A 15561-nucleotide genomic window follows, 5' to 3' on the forward strand; every position below is an offset into this window, starting at 1 on the left:
GTTAAAGGATATGAAATATATATATTCACAATCTATGAGAGAGAACATTTATAAAATGATGTATAGGTGGTATTTAACACCAAAGAAATTAGCCAAAATGTATGGTAATATGTCACCGAACTGTTGGAAATGTCAAAAAGAAGTGGGTTCTTTTCATCATGTTTGGTGGCTATGTGAGAAGGCTAAGAATTACTGGGACATGATTTATAATGAATTAAGGTTGATATTACAACAAAATATCCCTAAAACAACAGAAATGATGCTATTGAGTATAATACCTGATACTATAGTGAACCAGAGACCTTTTTTGATGTATGCTACTATTGCCGCCAGAATGGTATATGCTAGGAGATGGAAAATGACAGATATACCAAACAAATCGGAGTGGATTGAAAAAATGATGGAATTAGTAGAAATGGCAAAACTTACGGCGTCGGTAAATCAAAAGGATGATAATGAATTTGCAAAAGATTGGGAGGCATGGATTAATTATTGTAGAGATGAACTTAAATGTGATATTAACAAATGTATTTTGATCTAATTCAGAAAGGATGTATTGGGCATGGATGGCTTTGTTATAATTGAATTAGAAAAACAATACAAAGAGGAAAAAAATGTTAACTAAAAGATCAGAGGAGGGGGGAGGGGAAGTCAAAGAACTATACTTTTTAAAATGCGCAATGGAATGTATAATGATTATTTGGAAAAATAAAATAAAAATTTCATTAAAAAAAAAAAATTAGCCTGGAAGACAGCCCTCTATCTTGACTTGGCCAATCTGGTCACCTGGATCTACACCATGGGAACATTGAGACTAGACTACTGTAATACATTCTACAGTAGGTCTCCCCTCAAAGTCAATTTGGAGACTTCAGTGGTGCAGAATGCTGCAGGTGGGTTAATATCAGGAGCTAGGCAGAGCATGTATGTCATTCCCATTTTGTAGCCAATCCATTGGCTTCGCATCAGTTAGTGGGTTCAATTCAAGGTACAGGCTATCACTAGGGTTGCCAGGTTCCCCTTCGCCACTAGCGGGAGGTTTTTGTGGCAGAGCCTGAGGAGGGGAAGGGTTTGGGGAGGGGAAGGACTTTAATGCCATAGAGCCCAATTGTCAAAGTGGCCATTATCTCCAGGTGAACTGATCTCTATCGGCTGGAGATCAGTTATAATAGCAGGAGATCTCCAGCTAGTACCTGGAGGTTGGCAACCCTAGCTATCACATACAAAGCCATGCATAACCTTGGATCTAGATACCTGCAGGACCACCTTTCCCCTTTGCTCCTCCATGCAGTTTTGCTCATCTGAACAGCCTTTCTGCTGTGCCACCCTGCAAATGGGCAAACTACTCATACACATGCATTCCCTGTTGTGGCCCCCACCTTATGGAATGGCCTGCCTGATGAGGTCAGGACGTCTCCCACTCTTCTGGCATTCCTCAAACTATGCAAAACTGAATTATTCAGGAAGGCATTTGTACACAGATAATAGGGCTATACTATAAGAGAAAGGTTCAGAAAGATGCTTTAATGAAGGGAGACTGTGTACTATACTACTGTGTATAGTATGCATTGTTTAACATGTCATGTTAATACTTGGGCTTTGTTTCAGATTTTGTTTGGCTTCAGATTGGTTTCTCATCCTATTAAATTACTTATTGGGTGTCCCATTGTATTAACCAGTGTGTGTGTGTGTGTGTGTGTAAAGTGCCATCAAGTCACAGCTGATGTATGGCGACCCCATAGCGCGGGGGTGTTGAAATTTGTTATGAGGGCCAGATGTAACGTAAATGTCACTTGGTCGGCCAAGCCATGCCTCACTGGCACACATTGGGAGCAGGGGGGTGGCTACCTTGGCTGGTGAGCCTGTAGTGGGCTCTCCAGTTCAGATCAGGACTGGGGAGGTGGCTGCCTCAGCTGGCGAATGCGTAACAGGCTTGCCAGTCCAGATCAGGACTGGGGGGGGGGGGAGTGTGGCTGCCTCAGCTGGTGAGCCAGCAGTAGGCTGACCAGCCCAGTTTAGGACTGGGGGGCGTGGCCGCCTTGCATGGCTTGCGGGCCAGATAAGAGCTCACAAAGGGCCGGATTCAGCCTACGTGCCATATGTTTGACACCCCTGCCATAGGGTTTTCAAGGCAAGTCACATTCGGAGGTGGCTTGCCATTGCCTGCCTCTGCGTGGTCTGAGAGAGTTCTAAGAGAACTGTGACTGGCCCAAGGTCACTCAGTAGGCTTCATGTGGAGAAGTGGGGAATCAAACCTGCTTCTCCAGATAAGGGTCCACTACCCTTAACCACTGTGCCATGCTAGCTCTCTGTATTGGCCTACACTCTGTCATCTGCCTTGAGTCACAGTGAGAAAGCTGGATTGTAAATAACATAAATAAATAAAAATTTCAACGCAACCTCTGTTCTACAGAGCTAGATCAACAGCTGTTGCTAGATCAACAGCTGACTTTACTGAAATCAGTCCCTTCGGTGCTTGCTTCGCTGGATGTGTGTGTCATTTCTCATTCACGTAGAAAGAGATTATATGGGCATGCCAGAGCTTTGGGTGCCACTGAGTTATTTGCTTTACCTCATTTTTCAACAGGGCTTGATGTATTGAGAGAATACGCACACTGAGGGAGATGTACTGAGACGGTGATCTACTAGCAGCTTCTTGGATTGAGGGAAAGAGTGGGAGAAGAGGAAGACAGGATTCTTCCAGGACTGTAGGATGTGTGTCGTTCATGGTGGCAGAACTATCCCTGGACTCAGAGGGAAACAAGCTGATGGTTTGACAGAATTCTTGGCAGTCTGCAGTTCTAGCTGCTCTTGAGGGCTTCTCGCTCTGGCTAACACAGTTGACTTCTTCCAGGGGCAAGTGCTTGTTCTGCAGTATTGGAGGCACAGAGCCAAGGAATTCAAATGTTGTCAGAATCTCTATCCTAGCTGGATTATGTACGGAACAAAATAAAAAAAAATGTCCAGCAGCACCTTAAAGACTCACATTTATTTCAGTATGAGCTTTTGTGAGTCAGAGCTTGCTTCTTCAGATGCTAAATGAAGCCCTTGCTCTTCACATATGTGGACTGGTGGAAGATTTGCCCAAAAAGCACCAAAAATAAAATTGACATCTCAATAAGGACGCATGACCCACCTGAGGGTTCAAATGCATGGGATGGATCACTGCATTAATGGATCTCCCAGTGGCATGTTCATTTTTACCCTTTAAGATGCTGCACAACTCTTCTTTGCTTTAACTTTATTCCTTTTACCACAGTAGAAGGAATTTACTTTTTCCAAACCCACCTTAGTGCAAATGTTCAAAGACAGCTGGGCATACAGGGCTTTTGAAAATTGATTTATTTGCAACTTTCCCCCAGGGGGGACCCCCAGCAACTTGCCTAGTTCTCCTTTTCTCCATTTCATAACAACCCTATGAAGTATGTTAGGCTGAGAATGTGTGATTGGCCCACTGTCACCCAGCTAGCTTCCATGGCAGAGTAGAGATTCCAACCTGTGTCCCCTATATCCTAGTCTGACACTCTAACCATTACACCACACAATGGCCAGGAATATCATTAAAGGATTTGGACCTGCAGATCTAATTCAAATTGCTGCTCAACCATAAAGTCACAATAATCCAACACATGGCAGAATCCTTCGTCATAATGCCCTACAAGGCCCTAGACTTCTCTTTTTTAAAATAAAATTTTAATCGATTTTTGAAACATGGGATACAAAAATTAAAAAAGGGATTTTTTTCAGCGGGGGGAAGTGAAAAAAATTCATAAACATAAGCAAGGTAAAACAACCACCTGAAGCATTATTATTAGAATCCCTGCTTTTTTTGCTACTAAGATATTTTCTATCAATGTTAAAAAATTATTGCTAAACAAAAATATAAATTCCACCATGGTATACCAGTTACTGTATTAGTTTGTACTTTAGATACAATATCCTGTTGTTGTTATTTTTTTTAAAGTTCTTGCATCTATATTTATACCTAACTATAACAAGAAGCTACTGTTGCATATATCTAATTCGTTATTCCAGTTCAATTACATATCTTTGCTTACTTCATGTATCCTCTTTACCATCTGATAAATTCTCATTTTCATAATATGATATTCATACTATAGTATTATATTACCTTGTTTCACCTCTATATATTACTAATATCATAATTCTTAATATTAGTGTTCTCATATTAGTTATCTTAAGCAAATTATCAGTCTATTCAGTCATTCAACTATAAGTATAGGGTAACAGAACTCCTCACTCTGATCTCCTGATCTAATAGATCACTAAGCACATTATTCTAAGTCTATGTAATTATTTGGATTCCTATCAGTTAACATAAGCATAATAATAACTCCATCTCTCTTGAAATTCTTCTGCAGGTCTTTGATTTATTGAGTTTGTCAGTTTAGCCATGAACACATATTCCGCTAACTTGTCTTTCCAATCTTCTAGACTTCTCTTGAACAGCTTTGGCCACTTAGATGGGAGAGACACCACCTGACGTCTGAGAGTGAAGGAGCGATGTTGTTCTGCAATAGAAAAGTTAGATTTGACTCCAGTAGCACCTTAGAGACCAATAAGAGTTTCAGAGTATAAGCTTTCTGAGAGTCAAAGTTCCCTTATCAGACACATGTAGGAATGGAATTCACTAAGTCTTTTATCTCAGTCAGAAGGTGGGAGGGGGGTTGTAAAGAATGCTTATAAAGATGCTATGAAGGATGCAAAGGGACAATGCATATTGTAATCAGTTTGATTAGAGCAGAGGGAAAATGCTTGAGGGCAGAAAATTATCATCTGTAGTGAGATAAAAATCCTAAGGCTCTATTCAGCCCAGGGTGGGGGGTGTCCATTGTTCTGAACTTGTGAATGAACTCAATAATTTCCCCATGAAATTTCTTTGAGGATTACCACTCTTAAGTCAGCAGTGGAATGACCTGGAAGATTAAAATGTTCTCCTACTGGTTTTTGCATGTTTTGGTTTTTAGTGTCAGATGTATGTCCATTTATTATTTTGCATAGAGACTGGACCTGCTTATCCAGTGTAGATAGTGGAATAGCACTGCTGACATTTGATGGCAGATATAACGTTGGAAGATGAACAAGTGAATGAACCTGAGGTTAGGTCCATACCGTCTCAGGTTCATTCACTTCACCCCTCCCACCTTCTCCTACCTGTGTCTGACAAAGGGAGATTTGACTCTTGAAAGTTTTTACTCTGAAACTCTTGTTGGCCTCTAAGGTGCTACTGGAGTCAAATCTAACTTCCAAGTAGAAATACTTTGGATTGTGCCCTTAATCCCCAGATCCCTTAATTTAAGTGTCCCCACATTTACCCTCCACAGGGGGACAGCATTGTTTTCTCTTCTAATCTGGTATCAACGTTAGGGCTGTCAAAAAAAAAAATTCAGTACAATTCGGATTCGGCCGAATTTGGCCCTTGTGGGTTCGGTACGTGCCGAAGTCCGAACTCCCCCACTTCGGATCCATTCAATTCGGCGGGAATTCAAAATTCGGAAAAAAATTCGGCCGAATAAAGCCATTAAAAACACAGTCGCGCCTTTCCGCGGCTCTGGGGGGGCATTTTTGGGCTTAGAGGTCCGAAACTTTCAGCAGAGCTTCAAAGGACGTATATTGAAAGACTCCCCAAGTTTTGTAAAGATTGGGTCAGGGGGGGCTGAGATATGGGCCCTGAAAGGGGTCCCCCCCACCCTTAATGTGCATCTCTCAGCAGAGCTTGCCGCCCACGCACAAAGCTCCCAGCCCCGACAACAGTTTGCAAAGCAACTCAACTTGTAAAACAACACCTTTGCAACAGGGAAAAACCAGAAGACACACAACTGAAACCTCCCCACTCAAACCAGGGAGCGAGAGACTCGAGGGGGAACACACACCCCAGGCAGAACCGACGAAAGCCCCCTTTGGCTTCCCCCCCACCCACAGAAACTGCTCCCTCCCCACACACACACAGACTCTGCTTTCCCCCCCACACACACACACATACACAGGAGAAAAATTATAGATTAAAGCCCCCAAAGGGGTCTTACTGTGGCTGTCTTCTGTTCCATCAAGAGAGGCTGAAGAGGACTTGTAATCCAAGATGATTCCAATTAGGCATGGGAGGTTTTCTCTGGAGAAGATGCACAGGATCGGCTGATCCATTCATCCCAAAAGGGGAAAGGGGAAAGGGGAAAGCCCATATCTCGGGACCCCCTGACCCAATGTTCACAAAACTTGGGGGGTATCTTAACAACACTGGTCTGAAACTCTGCTCAAAGTTTGGGATCTGCATCCCCAAAAATGCGCCCCCTGCAGCCATGGAAAGAGAAAAGGGGGGGAGGCGATATTTCTGCCCCCACTGAACCCATCTTTACAAAACTTGGGTAGTATCTTAAGAATAATTGACTGAAGCTATGCTAAAAGTTTGGGGGCTATATCCCCAAAAAAGCGCCCCCTGCAGCCACATAAATGGAAAAAGGGGGAGGGAAAAGGGGGAGAGCCCATATCTCGAGACCCCCTGACCCAATGTTTACAAAACTTGGGGGGTATCTTAAGAACACTGGTCTGAAACTCCTCTCAAAGTTTGGGATCTGTACCCCCAAAAATGCGCCCCCTGCAGCCATGGAAAGAAAAAAGGGGGGGAGCCCATATCTCGGGACCCCCTGACCCAATGTTTACAAAACTTGGGGGGTATCTTAAGAAGCTTCATCTGAAGCTCCAGTGAAAGTTTTGTGTCTGTACTCCAAAAAATACGCCCCCTGCAGCCACAGAAAGGAGCGAATGTGCACAAGCACCCCCACACACACACACGAGGATTTCGCTCTCTCTCTCTCTCTCCCTGGCTGGGCCGCACATCAGCTGATTCCTCCAGTACTCAATCCTGACTGACTGGCCAGAAGAAGACCCAGCTTGGCCACCGATTGGCCGGGGGAGGAGAATGCTGCTTACTGATGGTTATGCTGCTTACTGACGGCCGAATTTGCCGAATTTATTCGCGAACTCCCGAACTCGCTGAATTCGGACCCCCCGGTTGCCCACCAGTTTTGAGTTTGGTTCCTCCCGAACTAAAAACCACCGAATCAGGGGAAATTCGGCTGCTTTTCAGTTTGGGCCGAACCGAATTGACAGCCCTAATCAACGTACACCCTTTAGTACATAACAGTTTAAAACAGGGACACTATTCTCACACTAAAGATCACTGTCCCACCCCCACCCCTGCAACTATCACATCATACTAGACTCTTCTCTGCTGGTATGTGCTGTCTTTGTAAATTGCTTGTTTAATTTCACAAAGGAACTGGTTGTACTTCTAGAATAGCTGCAACTTAAATGCATTCAGCAGTGTTTACTCACTGGATAGTAATCTATCCCCCATTCAGAGATTTAACCTTTAGCGAGGAGGAGGATAAAACATAAAGTATTGCAACTCTAGCGCATATGTAGTCATACAAACCATTTTTTCAAGGGAAAACCCAAAATGTGTCCAAAGGCAAAACAGGCATAATTCCCTGTTTTCTGGCACTTATCCCCGGTATGCTAGTGGCTTTGTGACATCAGTGCAAACCTATTTGCATGCTTAGCAACCAACATACTGCAAAGGTAGCCATACTTGTTAAGCCTAGAAGCAAAGACCAATAAGTGATTTAGGCAGACAAATATAAAGTATCACCAGAACAGCTCCAGTCTGGAAATTTGAGTATTGGGGTGTAGTGGTTAAGAGCAGCGGACTCTAATCTGGAGAACTGGGTTCAATTCCCCACTCCTCCACATGAAGCCTGCTGGGTGACCTTAAGCCAGTCACAGTTCTCTCAGAATTGTCTCAGCCCATGTGAAGGCAGACAATGGGCAAACCACCTCCTAACCTCTCTTGCCTTGAAACCGTACAGAGTCGCCATAAATCAGTTGTGACTTGATGGCACTTTCCACCACCACACCACTGCAAGACTTGGGGAAGCAGGGACCTATTAAATTTGGAGGATGAGGTGAGTGTGGTTTGCTACACAGATACACCGCAGCTCAATAAGCCCAAAGAGAGGAGAGGAAAGAAGCAGCTGAGCTAAGAGAACAGATGAGGAAGGGGACAGAGGTGAGGATCCCAAAAAAATAGAAGGCAAAGAAAAGAAAGTTGGGGTCAGCTAGGACAGTTAGTTCAGGCTGGCAGCCTCCTCCACCACCTCCTCATGAGGCTCCATTACATTATGAAGTCCTTGAGTTTGTCGGGGACCAACGTAAGGACAATGGGACTTTTGTGCTTCCAAGATGCACACCAGTTCTTTTCTGTTTGTGACCACAGCACTTGGGGAGAAGCAGCCCCCCCGTTGTTTTCATATCTTCAGACAACCCTTTGGAGCAAATTTAGGTGTGGCCACCTAAATAGCAGCTCCATAGGGGTGGTTTGCAGGAGCAAAAACAGCAGAGGAAAGAAGCCAAAGCTGCTATCCCTGAGTGCTCTGGACACCAACAGAGAAGAGCCAGGGTGTGTCTGGGAGGCACAAAACTCTCATCACATGTGTGATGCAAAGTCCTTGTGTTTTTTCTTAACAAGCATAAGGACTTTGCAATGTGTAGCTGGAGCTTGATGACCAAATTTCCATACACATCACCAGCATTTGCTGGGCATTTCTCTCTCTGTGTTAAGTGCAGTCAAGTCGCTTACAATTCATGGCGACCCTACGAATGAAAGTCCTCCAAAATGTCCTATCTTTGACAGCATTTCTCTAGTCTATTGAATAATGCATCAACATTCAAGACATTTTTAAAGACAAAGCAGAACACTCAGTTGAGTCAGTCCCTGACCTGCACCTTTGTTTCTGCTTCCCATGCTTTTGTAAGAATCATGCCAAGAGTCATGCTTATTTCTTTTCAAGTGTATCTATTGGTTTTGCTGTTCAAGTGTATCTATTGGTTTTGTTTCTCTGAGATGTTCAAGCTGTCAGGAGTCATGCTGTCCTCTTGACATGAGTTAGGCCCATTTCTGTTCAAGTGTTATCCTTAGGTTTTGTTTCTCTGAACTGTTCAAGCTGTCCCCGCTCCTTTCCTCCCCCCCTGCTCTGACCTTGAGTCTCTAGCAGGCAACTTCAAAATTATGGCTTGCTCACTCCCTACTTCCTACCAGGCACCGTTATCTCCTAATTCCCAGGCCGCTTGGTTTTGCACCTGGGATGACTCTGTGCTTAAAGTTATGCTTTGTAGTTTGGTTTGTCATTAGCAGCTTTGAACCTGTGGATTGCTTATGCTGTATCTGCGGCTCCTGAATAAATGTTTACCTGCTTTAGACCTGCCTGTCTGAGCAAGTGACTTTTTGGGATTGCCGAGGTTGGCTGGAGAACCTCACATTAAGCTGCTAATCTTCCTTTTATTTTTTGCTCCGTTCTCCGCTCCCAACCCAACGTGCGGGTGGCTATGGCGGGGAATGGAGACGACAAGAAGGAGGAGGACAAGACGGTGCCACTGACCGAGCCCGATCTTGGCTCGAAGGGGGACAAGCCAGTGGGCGAGAAACCAAGCAGCACCGGGAAGGGTGCGGTACCCAAGGTTTCTCATTTTCGATCCTGGATGGATTCTTGGATTCTCCCCGACCTTGGATGGGATTGGGGGTGGACAGTAGGCACCGGAGGCCAGCGATTTCTGGGATGCTTGAGGGGTTTGAAGAAGACCCGGTCTGTAGGGAATCAGTCTGGCAGCGCGAGTGGGAGGAGGAACGCCATCAACTCCGCTTCGAGAAGCAGGAGATGACAAAAAGGATGGATGCCATGCAAACCTTGATGCAAGAAATGTGGCACGAGTTGAATGACTTGCGGCAACAGCAGCCTCAGCAGCCTTCCGGCAACCAACCGGTGGCTCATGGTAACCAACCGGTCCTACCACTGCCACCACCGCCTCCGCCTCCGGGGCAGCTGGGTCCAGCGCCTCCAACCCGACGTGAGTTGAAGGTGACATTTGATGGGTCGAGTGACCTTTTGTCTTATTTCCTGATCCAAGTGGATGTGTTCATGCGGGAACAGGGTGCAACCTTCCCCTCAGACGAAAGCCGGGTTCAATACGTTGCATCGCTGCTTCAGGGGGAAGCGGCAGCATGGATGGTGCAACAGTACGAACTGTGCTCTCGAGTTTTGAGAAGTTTGGATGACTTCATGATAGCCCTCCATAACCGGTTTGAAGACCCCGCCGGGGGGAACGGGCCAAGATGGCTCTTCTGCAGCTGCGCCAAGGGACTAAGTCGGTGGGGCAGTATGCTAGCGAGTTTCAATTGCTCTCGAGTAAAATTCTGGACTGGATCGAGGCCACCCGTGTACAGTATTTTTAGGAGGGGCTCAATCCCGAATTGCAGCACTGGGCTTTCATTCAAGGGAATCCTCCGGATGTGGAGGGATGGGTGCAACATGCAGCCGACATTGAAAATCATAAGCAACTGTTGCAACTCTCGAAGCAGTGTACCGAGCGGGAGACCAATCCCCGTGGAGACAGGCCAGGCGCCCCTAAAGACTTTCGGTTCTTGCAAGGAGGGGGTCTGTCAGCGGCGGAACGGAGTAAACGTTTCCAGAGTGGTGCCTGTCTTGTTTGCGGAGGCTTGGGGCATTTTGCTGCTCGTTGCCCATCCCGGTCCAAAAAACCGGCCCTAGTCCAGCCAGCAGCTGTGGAGTCGGAGAAGGCGTGCACTGAGGGACAGGCCCGCTGCAGAAGCACCCCGCCGGGACGACGGGGGACACCCACGGCTCTTCAGCTTCAACCAGCCCAAGAAACCCAAGAACCTCCTAAAGCTCATCGGAGCCGCGGATTACAAACCAAGACTCCTCTTCCTCCAGTGAGGGGGATGAGTGGAGCCCGCCGGCAAAAAACACCATCGGTCTGCTGTAAAGGAAGCTCCACAGCAGGCCGCCCTGGACCTTGAGCAGGGAGCTCCGGTGATGGTAAGCGATCATGAGGACAATGTGTTCATTAAGGTTGCTGGTTGATTCAGGCTGTGCTTGGACTTTAATAAATGAAGAGACTGCACATGAATTACAGGTGAAGAGGGTTGAGTTGCCCGAACCCATTCAGTTTGCCCAGATGGACAGTAGTGACTTTAGGGAGGGGGGGCAGTCACGCATAGAACAGCCCAGGTTGCCTTGGGAGTTGGGGAGCATTGGGAACAGCTCCATTTTACCATAGCCCCCACTATTAAGTACCCCATAGTGTTGGGAATGAACTGGCTACATGGTCATAGTCCTACCATAGACTGGAAAGTATGGACTATTACGTTTTCGCAAGCTCAGTGTGACCGACACAGGAGGGAGGTGGTGTTCAGAGAACAAGCAGCCGTGTTGCAAGAGCATCCTCCAGCAGAGGCTCCGCCGCCTCAACTCCCCAAGGAATATGCACAGTTTGCAGATGTATTTGATGTGCGCGAGTGTGATGAATTGCCCCCCCCCCACCGAGCCACTGACTGTGCAATTGAGGTGGTGGGGGAGGGCAAACTCTCAAAAGAGAAAATCTATCCCATGAGCCCTAAGGAAAAGGCAATGTTAAGAGACTATTTGGACACTAATTTGGCAAGGGGGTTCATACGTCCATCCTCAGAGCCTCACTCGGCACCCCTTTGTGAAGAAAAAAACTATAGATTTCCACAGACTCAATGCGGTCACGCAGACTAATGCCTACCCCCTTCCTCTCATTCCAGATCTGCTCGCTCAGTTGAATGAAGGTTGGATTTTTACTAAGCTTGATTTAGTGGAAGCGTACCATCGCATTAGGATCAGGGAAGGAGATGAACATAAGACTGCCTTCTCTAGTTGCTTTGGAATGTTTGAATATTTAGTAATGCCGTTTGGATTGACGGGGGCTCCTAGTGTCTTCATGCAAATGATTAATGAGGTGTTGCATGATTTATTGTTTAAAGGAGTGATTGTTTATTTGGACGACATATTAATATGCACCAAAACCATGGATGAGCATGTGGCTCTAGTGAAGGAAGTGTTAAGTCGATTGCGTGCCCACAAGTTGTACGCCAAGGTTTCCAAATGTGACTTTCATCGGTCTTCCATAACATTTCTGGGATATATAGTGTTGCAGCAGGGACTCGCTATGGACCCAGAAAAGGTTCGAGCTGTGGTGGAGTGGGAAGTCCCCACTACTTGCAAGCAACTGCAGCTATTTCTCGGTTTTGCTAATTTCTACCGCAATTTTATTAATGACTTTGCGCAAGTAGCCTTGCCTCTCACCTCTCTTCTGCGAACGAAAGGAAAGGGGTCTGCAGCCACGCTGCTGTCCGCCAGGTTACTTTGGACTCCTGAATGTCAACAAGCGTTTGACACGCTAAAACGGTTGATCACATCTGAACCAGTGTTGAAACACCCTGATTGTGAAAAACCTTTCATTGTTCAGGTGAAAGCTTCAGATGTTGCCATGGGAGGGGCACTCTTACAAATGGGTGAGGGTGGCCAATTGCAACCGTGTGCGTATTTTTCTAAGAAATTCTCTCAAGCTGAAATAAACTGGGCTATTTGGGAAAAGGAGGCAGCGGCCATAAAACATGCCCTCACGGTCTGGAGACATTTTTTGGAAGGGGTTGATGTTCCTTTTGAGGTTTGGACCGATCACAAAAATTTGGAGGCGCTAAAAGGGTCTTGAAAATTATCAGCCAAACAGGTTCATTGGGCAGAGTTCTTTGCCAAGTTTCGATTTGTGCTGAAACGTGTTCCAGGGAAAGAAAATTGTCTGGCTGATGCATTGTCCCGACTCCCCCAATACCACAGTCAAGTCGACTGCCCCGTAGATTCTTTATTCACCCTGGAACAACGGGGGGAGGTGCCGGGATTGGCCGTGGTCACCTGGCAAGTGGACTCCCGGAGGCTTTCCGTGCGAGGGTGGCCGAAGCCGTGCGCCAGGAAGAAGAGGGCCAAAAGCTTCCTCAAGCTCTCACTTGCCGGGGGGAGTTGTGGTTTCATGGGGTGAAACTATGTTCCGGAAACTGTTAGGAGGGAGGTGTTGGAGATGGCTCATGGGGCAAAAACCGCAGGACATTTTGGGTTTGTCAAATCTTTGCATTTGTTGAGGCGTCAATTTTGGTGGCCGGGCATGAGAGCTGATGTGGACCTTTTCATGCTCAGTTGCCCCACCTGCGCAACCTCTAAAAGACTTATGGGGAAGCCCCCGGGACTCCTCAAACCCTTGGAAGTCCCATCCGTTCCCTGGGAGGTCATTGCCATGGACTTTATTACAGATCTTCCCCCCAGCCGAGAGAAGACGGTGTTGTGGGTGGTGACGGACTTATTTTCTAAGCAAGTGCATTTTGTTCCTTGTACGGGCTTACCGACAGCCCAGAAGCTGGCACTCATGTTCGTTACAAACGTGATGAAACATCACTCGTTCCCACACAAGATAATCTTCGACAGGGCCCCCCAATTCATGGCTAAGTTCTGGAAAGCTTTTTTAAAACAAATGGGGGTAGAACAAGGTTTGTTTTCGGCACACCATCTTCAGACGGAAGGACAGACGGAACGAGTTAATTCTGTGTTAGAATGTTATTTGCGCTGTTACGTGAACTATCACCAGGATGATTGGGTGGATTTACTGCCTTTTGCTGAATATGCTTACAATAATGCTCATTCATCTACGGGGTACAGTCCCTTCCAGGTGGTGTACGGGAAGGATTTCGTACCCTTTGGGAATGTTGCACTACTCCAGGAGGAGGGGATAAAAGGTGAAGTGGGAGATTGGGTGCAGGTGGTTCAGAACACATGGCCTTGGCTCCAGAAAAATCTGGAGCGAGCTAAACGCAAATACAAAGAGCATGCAGACAAACATCGTTCCCCGGGGTGGGACTTTAAGGTGGGGGATCAAGTCTACTTGTCCACCAAAAACCTTCGGACCCTACGACCATATAAAAAGCTCAGTGACAAGTATGTGGGTCCCTATCCCATCACAAGGGTGATCAACGAAGTGGCTGTAGAGCTAGCGCTTCCCAAAGCCCTCAGGGGAATCCATCTGGTGTTTCATATCAGTCTTCTCAAGCCCTATGTAGCGGCTCCCCAATTCCACCCGGAACCTAATCCAGAGGTACCAACTGTGGTGGGAGGGGAGGTGCATCTGGAAGTTTCTAAGATCCTTGATTCCAAACTGAAAAAAGGGACGTTGTTCTATTTTGTACGTTGGAAACATCTGGGACCAACACATGATGAATGGGTGGTGGCCCCACATGTAGCACAGCCCCCCATCTGGTACAACACTTTCATGACGCCTACCCCCAAAAGCCTCGACCTGTCTCGGACCTGGGAGGGGGGTCTTAAGCGGGCAGAATGTAAGAGTCATGCCAAGAGTCATGCTTATTTCTGTTCAAGTGTATCTATTGGTTTTGTTTCTCTGAGATGTTCAAGCTGTCAGGAGTCATGCTGTCCTCTTGACATGAGTTAGGCCCATTTCTGTTCAAGTGTTATCCTTAGGTTTTGTTTCTCTGAACTGTTCAAGCTGTCCCCGCTCCTTTCCTCCCCCCCTGCTCTGACCTTGAGTCTCTAGCAGGCAACTTCAAAATTATGGCTTGCTCACTCCCTACTTCCTACCAGGCACCGTTATCTCCTAATTCCCAGGCCACTTGGTTTTGCACCTGGGATGACTCTGTGCTTAAAGTTATGCTTTGTAGTTTGGTTTGTCATTAGCAGCTTTGAACCTGTGGATTGCTTATGCTGTATCTGCGGCTCCTGAATAAACGTTTACCTGCTTTAGACCTGCCTGTCTGAGCGAGTGACTTTTTGGGATTGCTGAGGTTGGCTGGAGAACCTCACAGCTTTATCCTTTGTTCTTGAACAAACTTTTCAAGTTACGTTTGAAAGACTTGGGAACATTCTCCAGTTTCATTGAAGATAAAGAAGTATTTCGGAGATACAGATAAGACACGAGAAGTGTAGGATTGCCTTGGTAACTTAACCAGGCAAAATAAATTCTATGTTTCAGAGAGGACCAGCAAATGCCCGTCCTTGCCAAAATTGCTATTACTATCTGTAATATCCCTTGTTCTGTAAAGGGCTAAGATGGTAAAGGTTATCATGGAGTATTTGGGGAGGAGAACCTTATCTCAGTCAATGCATGCATGTTTTCCCCAAGGAGCTCAGAGTAGCATGCATGGATCTCCCCTTCTTTTTTCTTCCCCAAACTCCTGTGAGGTAGGTTATGCCAACACAAATTGTGAGGGGCTCAAGGTAACTCAGCAAGCTTCATGCTGACCTATCTACACAATACAATAACCAAGGTATGTTCCCATAGTCAGGCCAACAGATATAGTCTGGGAGTCCTGTGCTTCCCAGCAGCAGGGGAATGCTTCTACCTAGAGATGTCGGGGATTGAACCTGGGACCTTCTGCATGCCATACAGGTTACCTCTGAGCCACAGGTCCTCCCCTTAAGCTCCCCTTTCTCCTCATGTGCTGTGCTCCCAATCCAAATCAGGCCTGTGCATGCCCAGGACATGTGGGACTCTCAGATCATGCCTGTCTACCAAACTCAAGGACGTACCTGGACAAAATGTATCACGTAGCTAGCCTCTCAGTGAGGCCTGGAGTGGTTCTGCTATGTTAAAAAGGATGCTTTT

The sequence above is a fragment of the Euleptes europaea genome, chromosome 1, assembly GCF_029931775.1.
Source record: "Euleptes europaea isolate rEulEur1 chromosome 1, rEulEur1.hap1, whole genome shotgun sequence".
Classification (NCBI taxonomy): Eukaryota; Metazoa; Chordata; class Lepidosauria; order Squamata; family Sphaerodactylidae; genus Euleptes; species Euleptes europaea.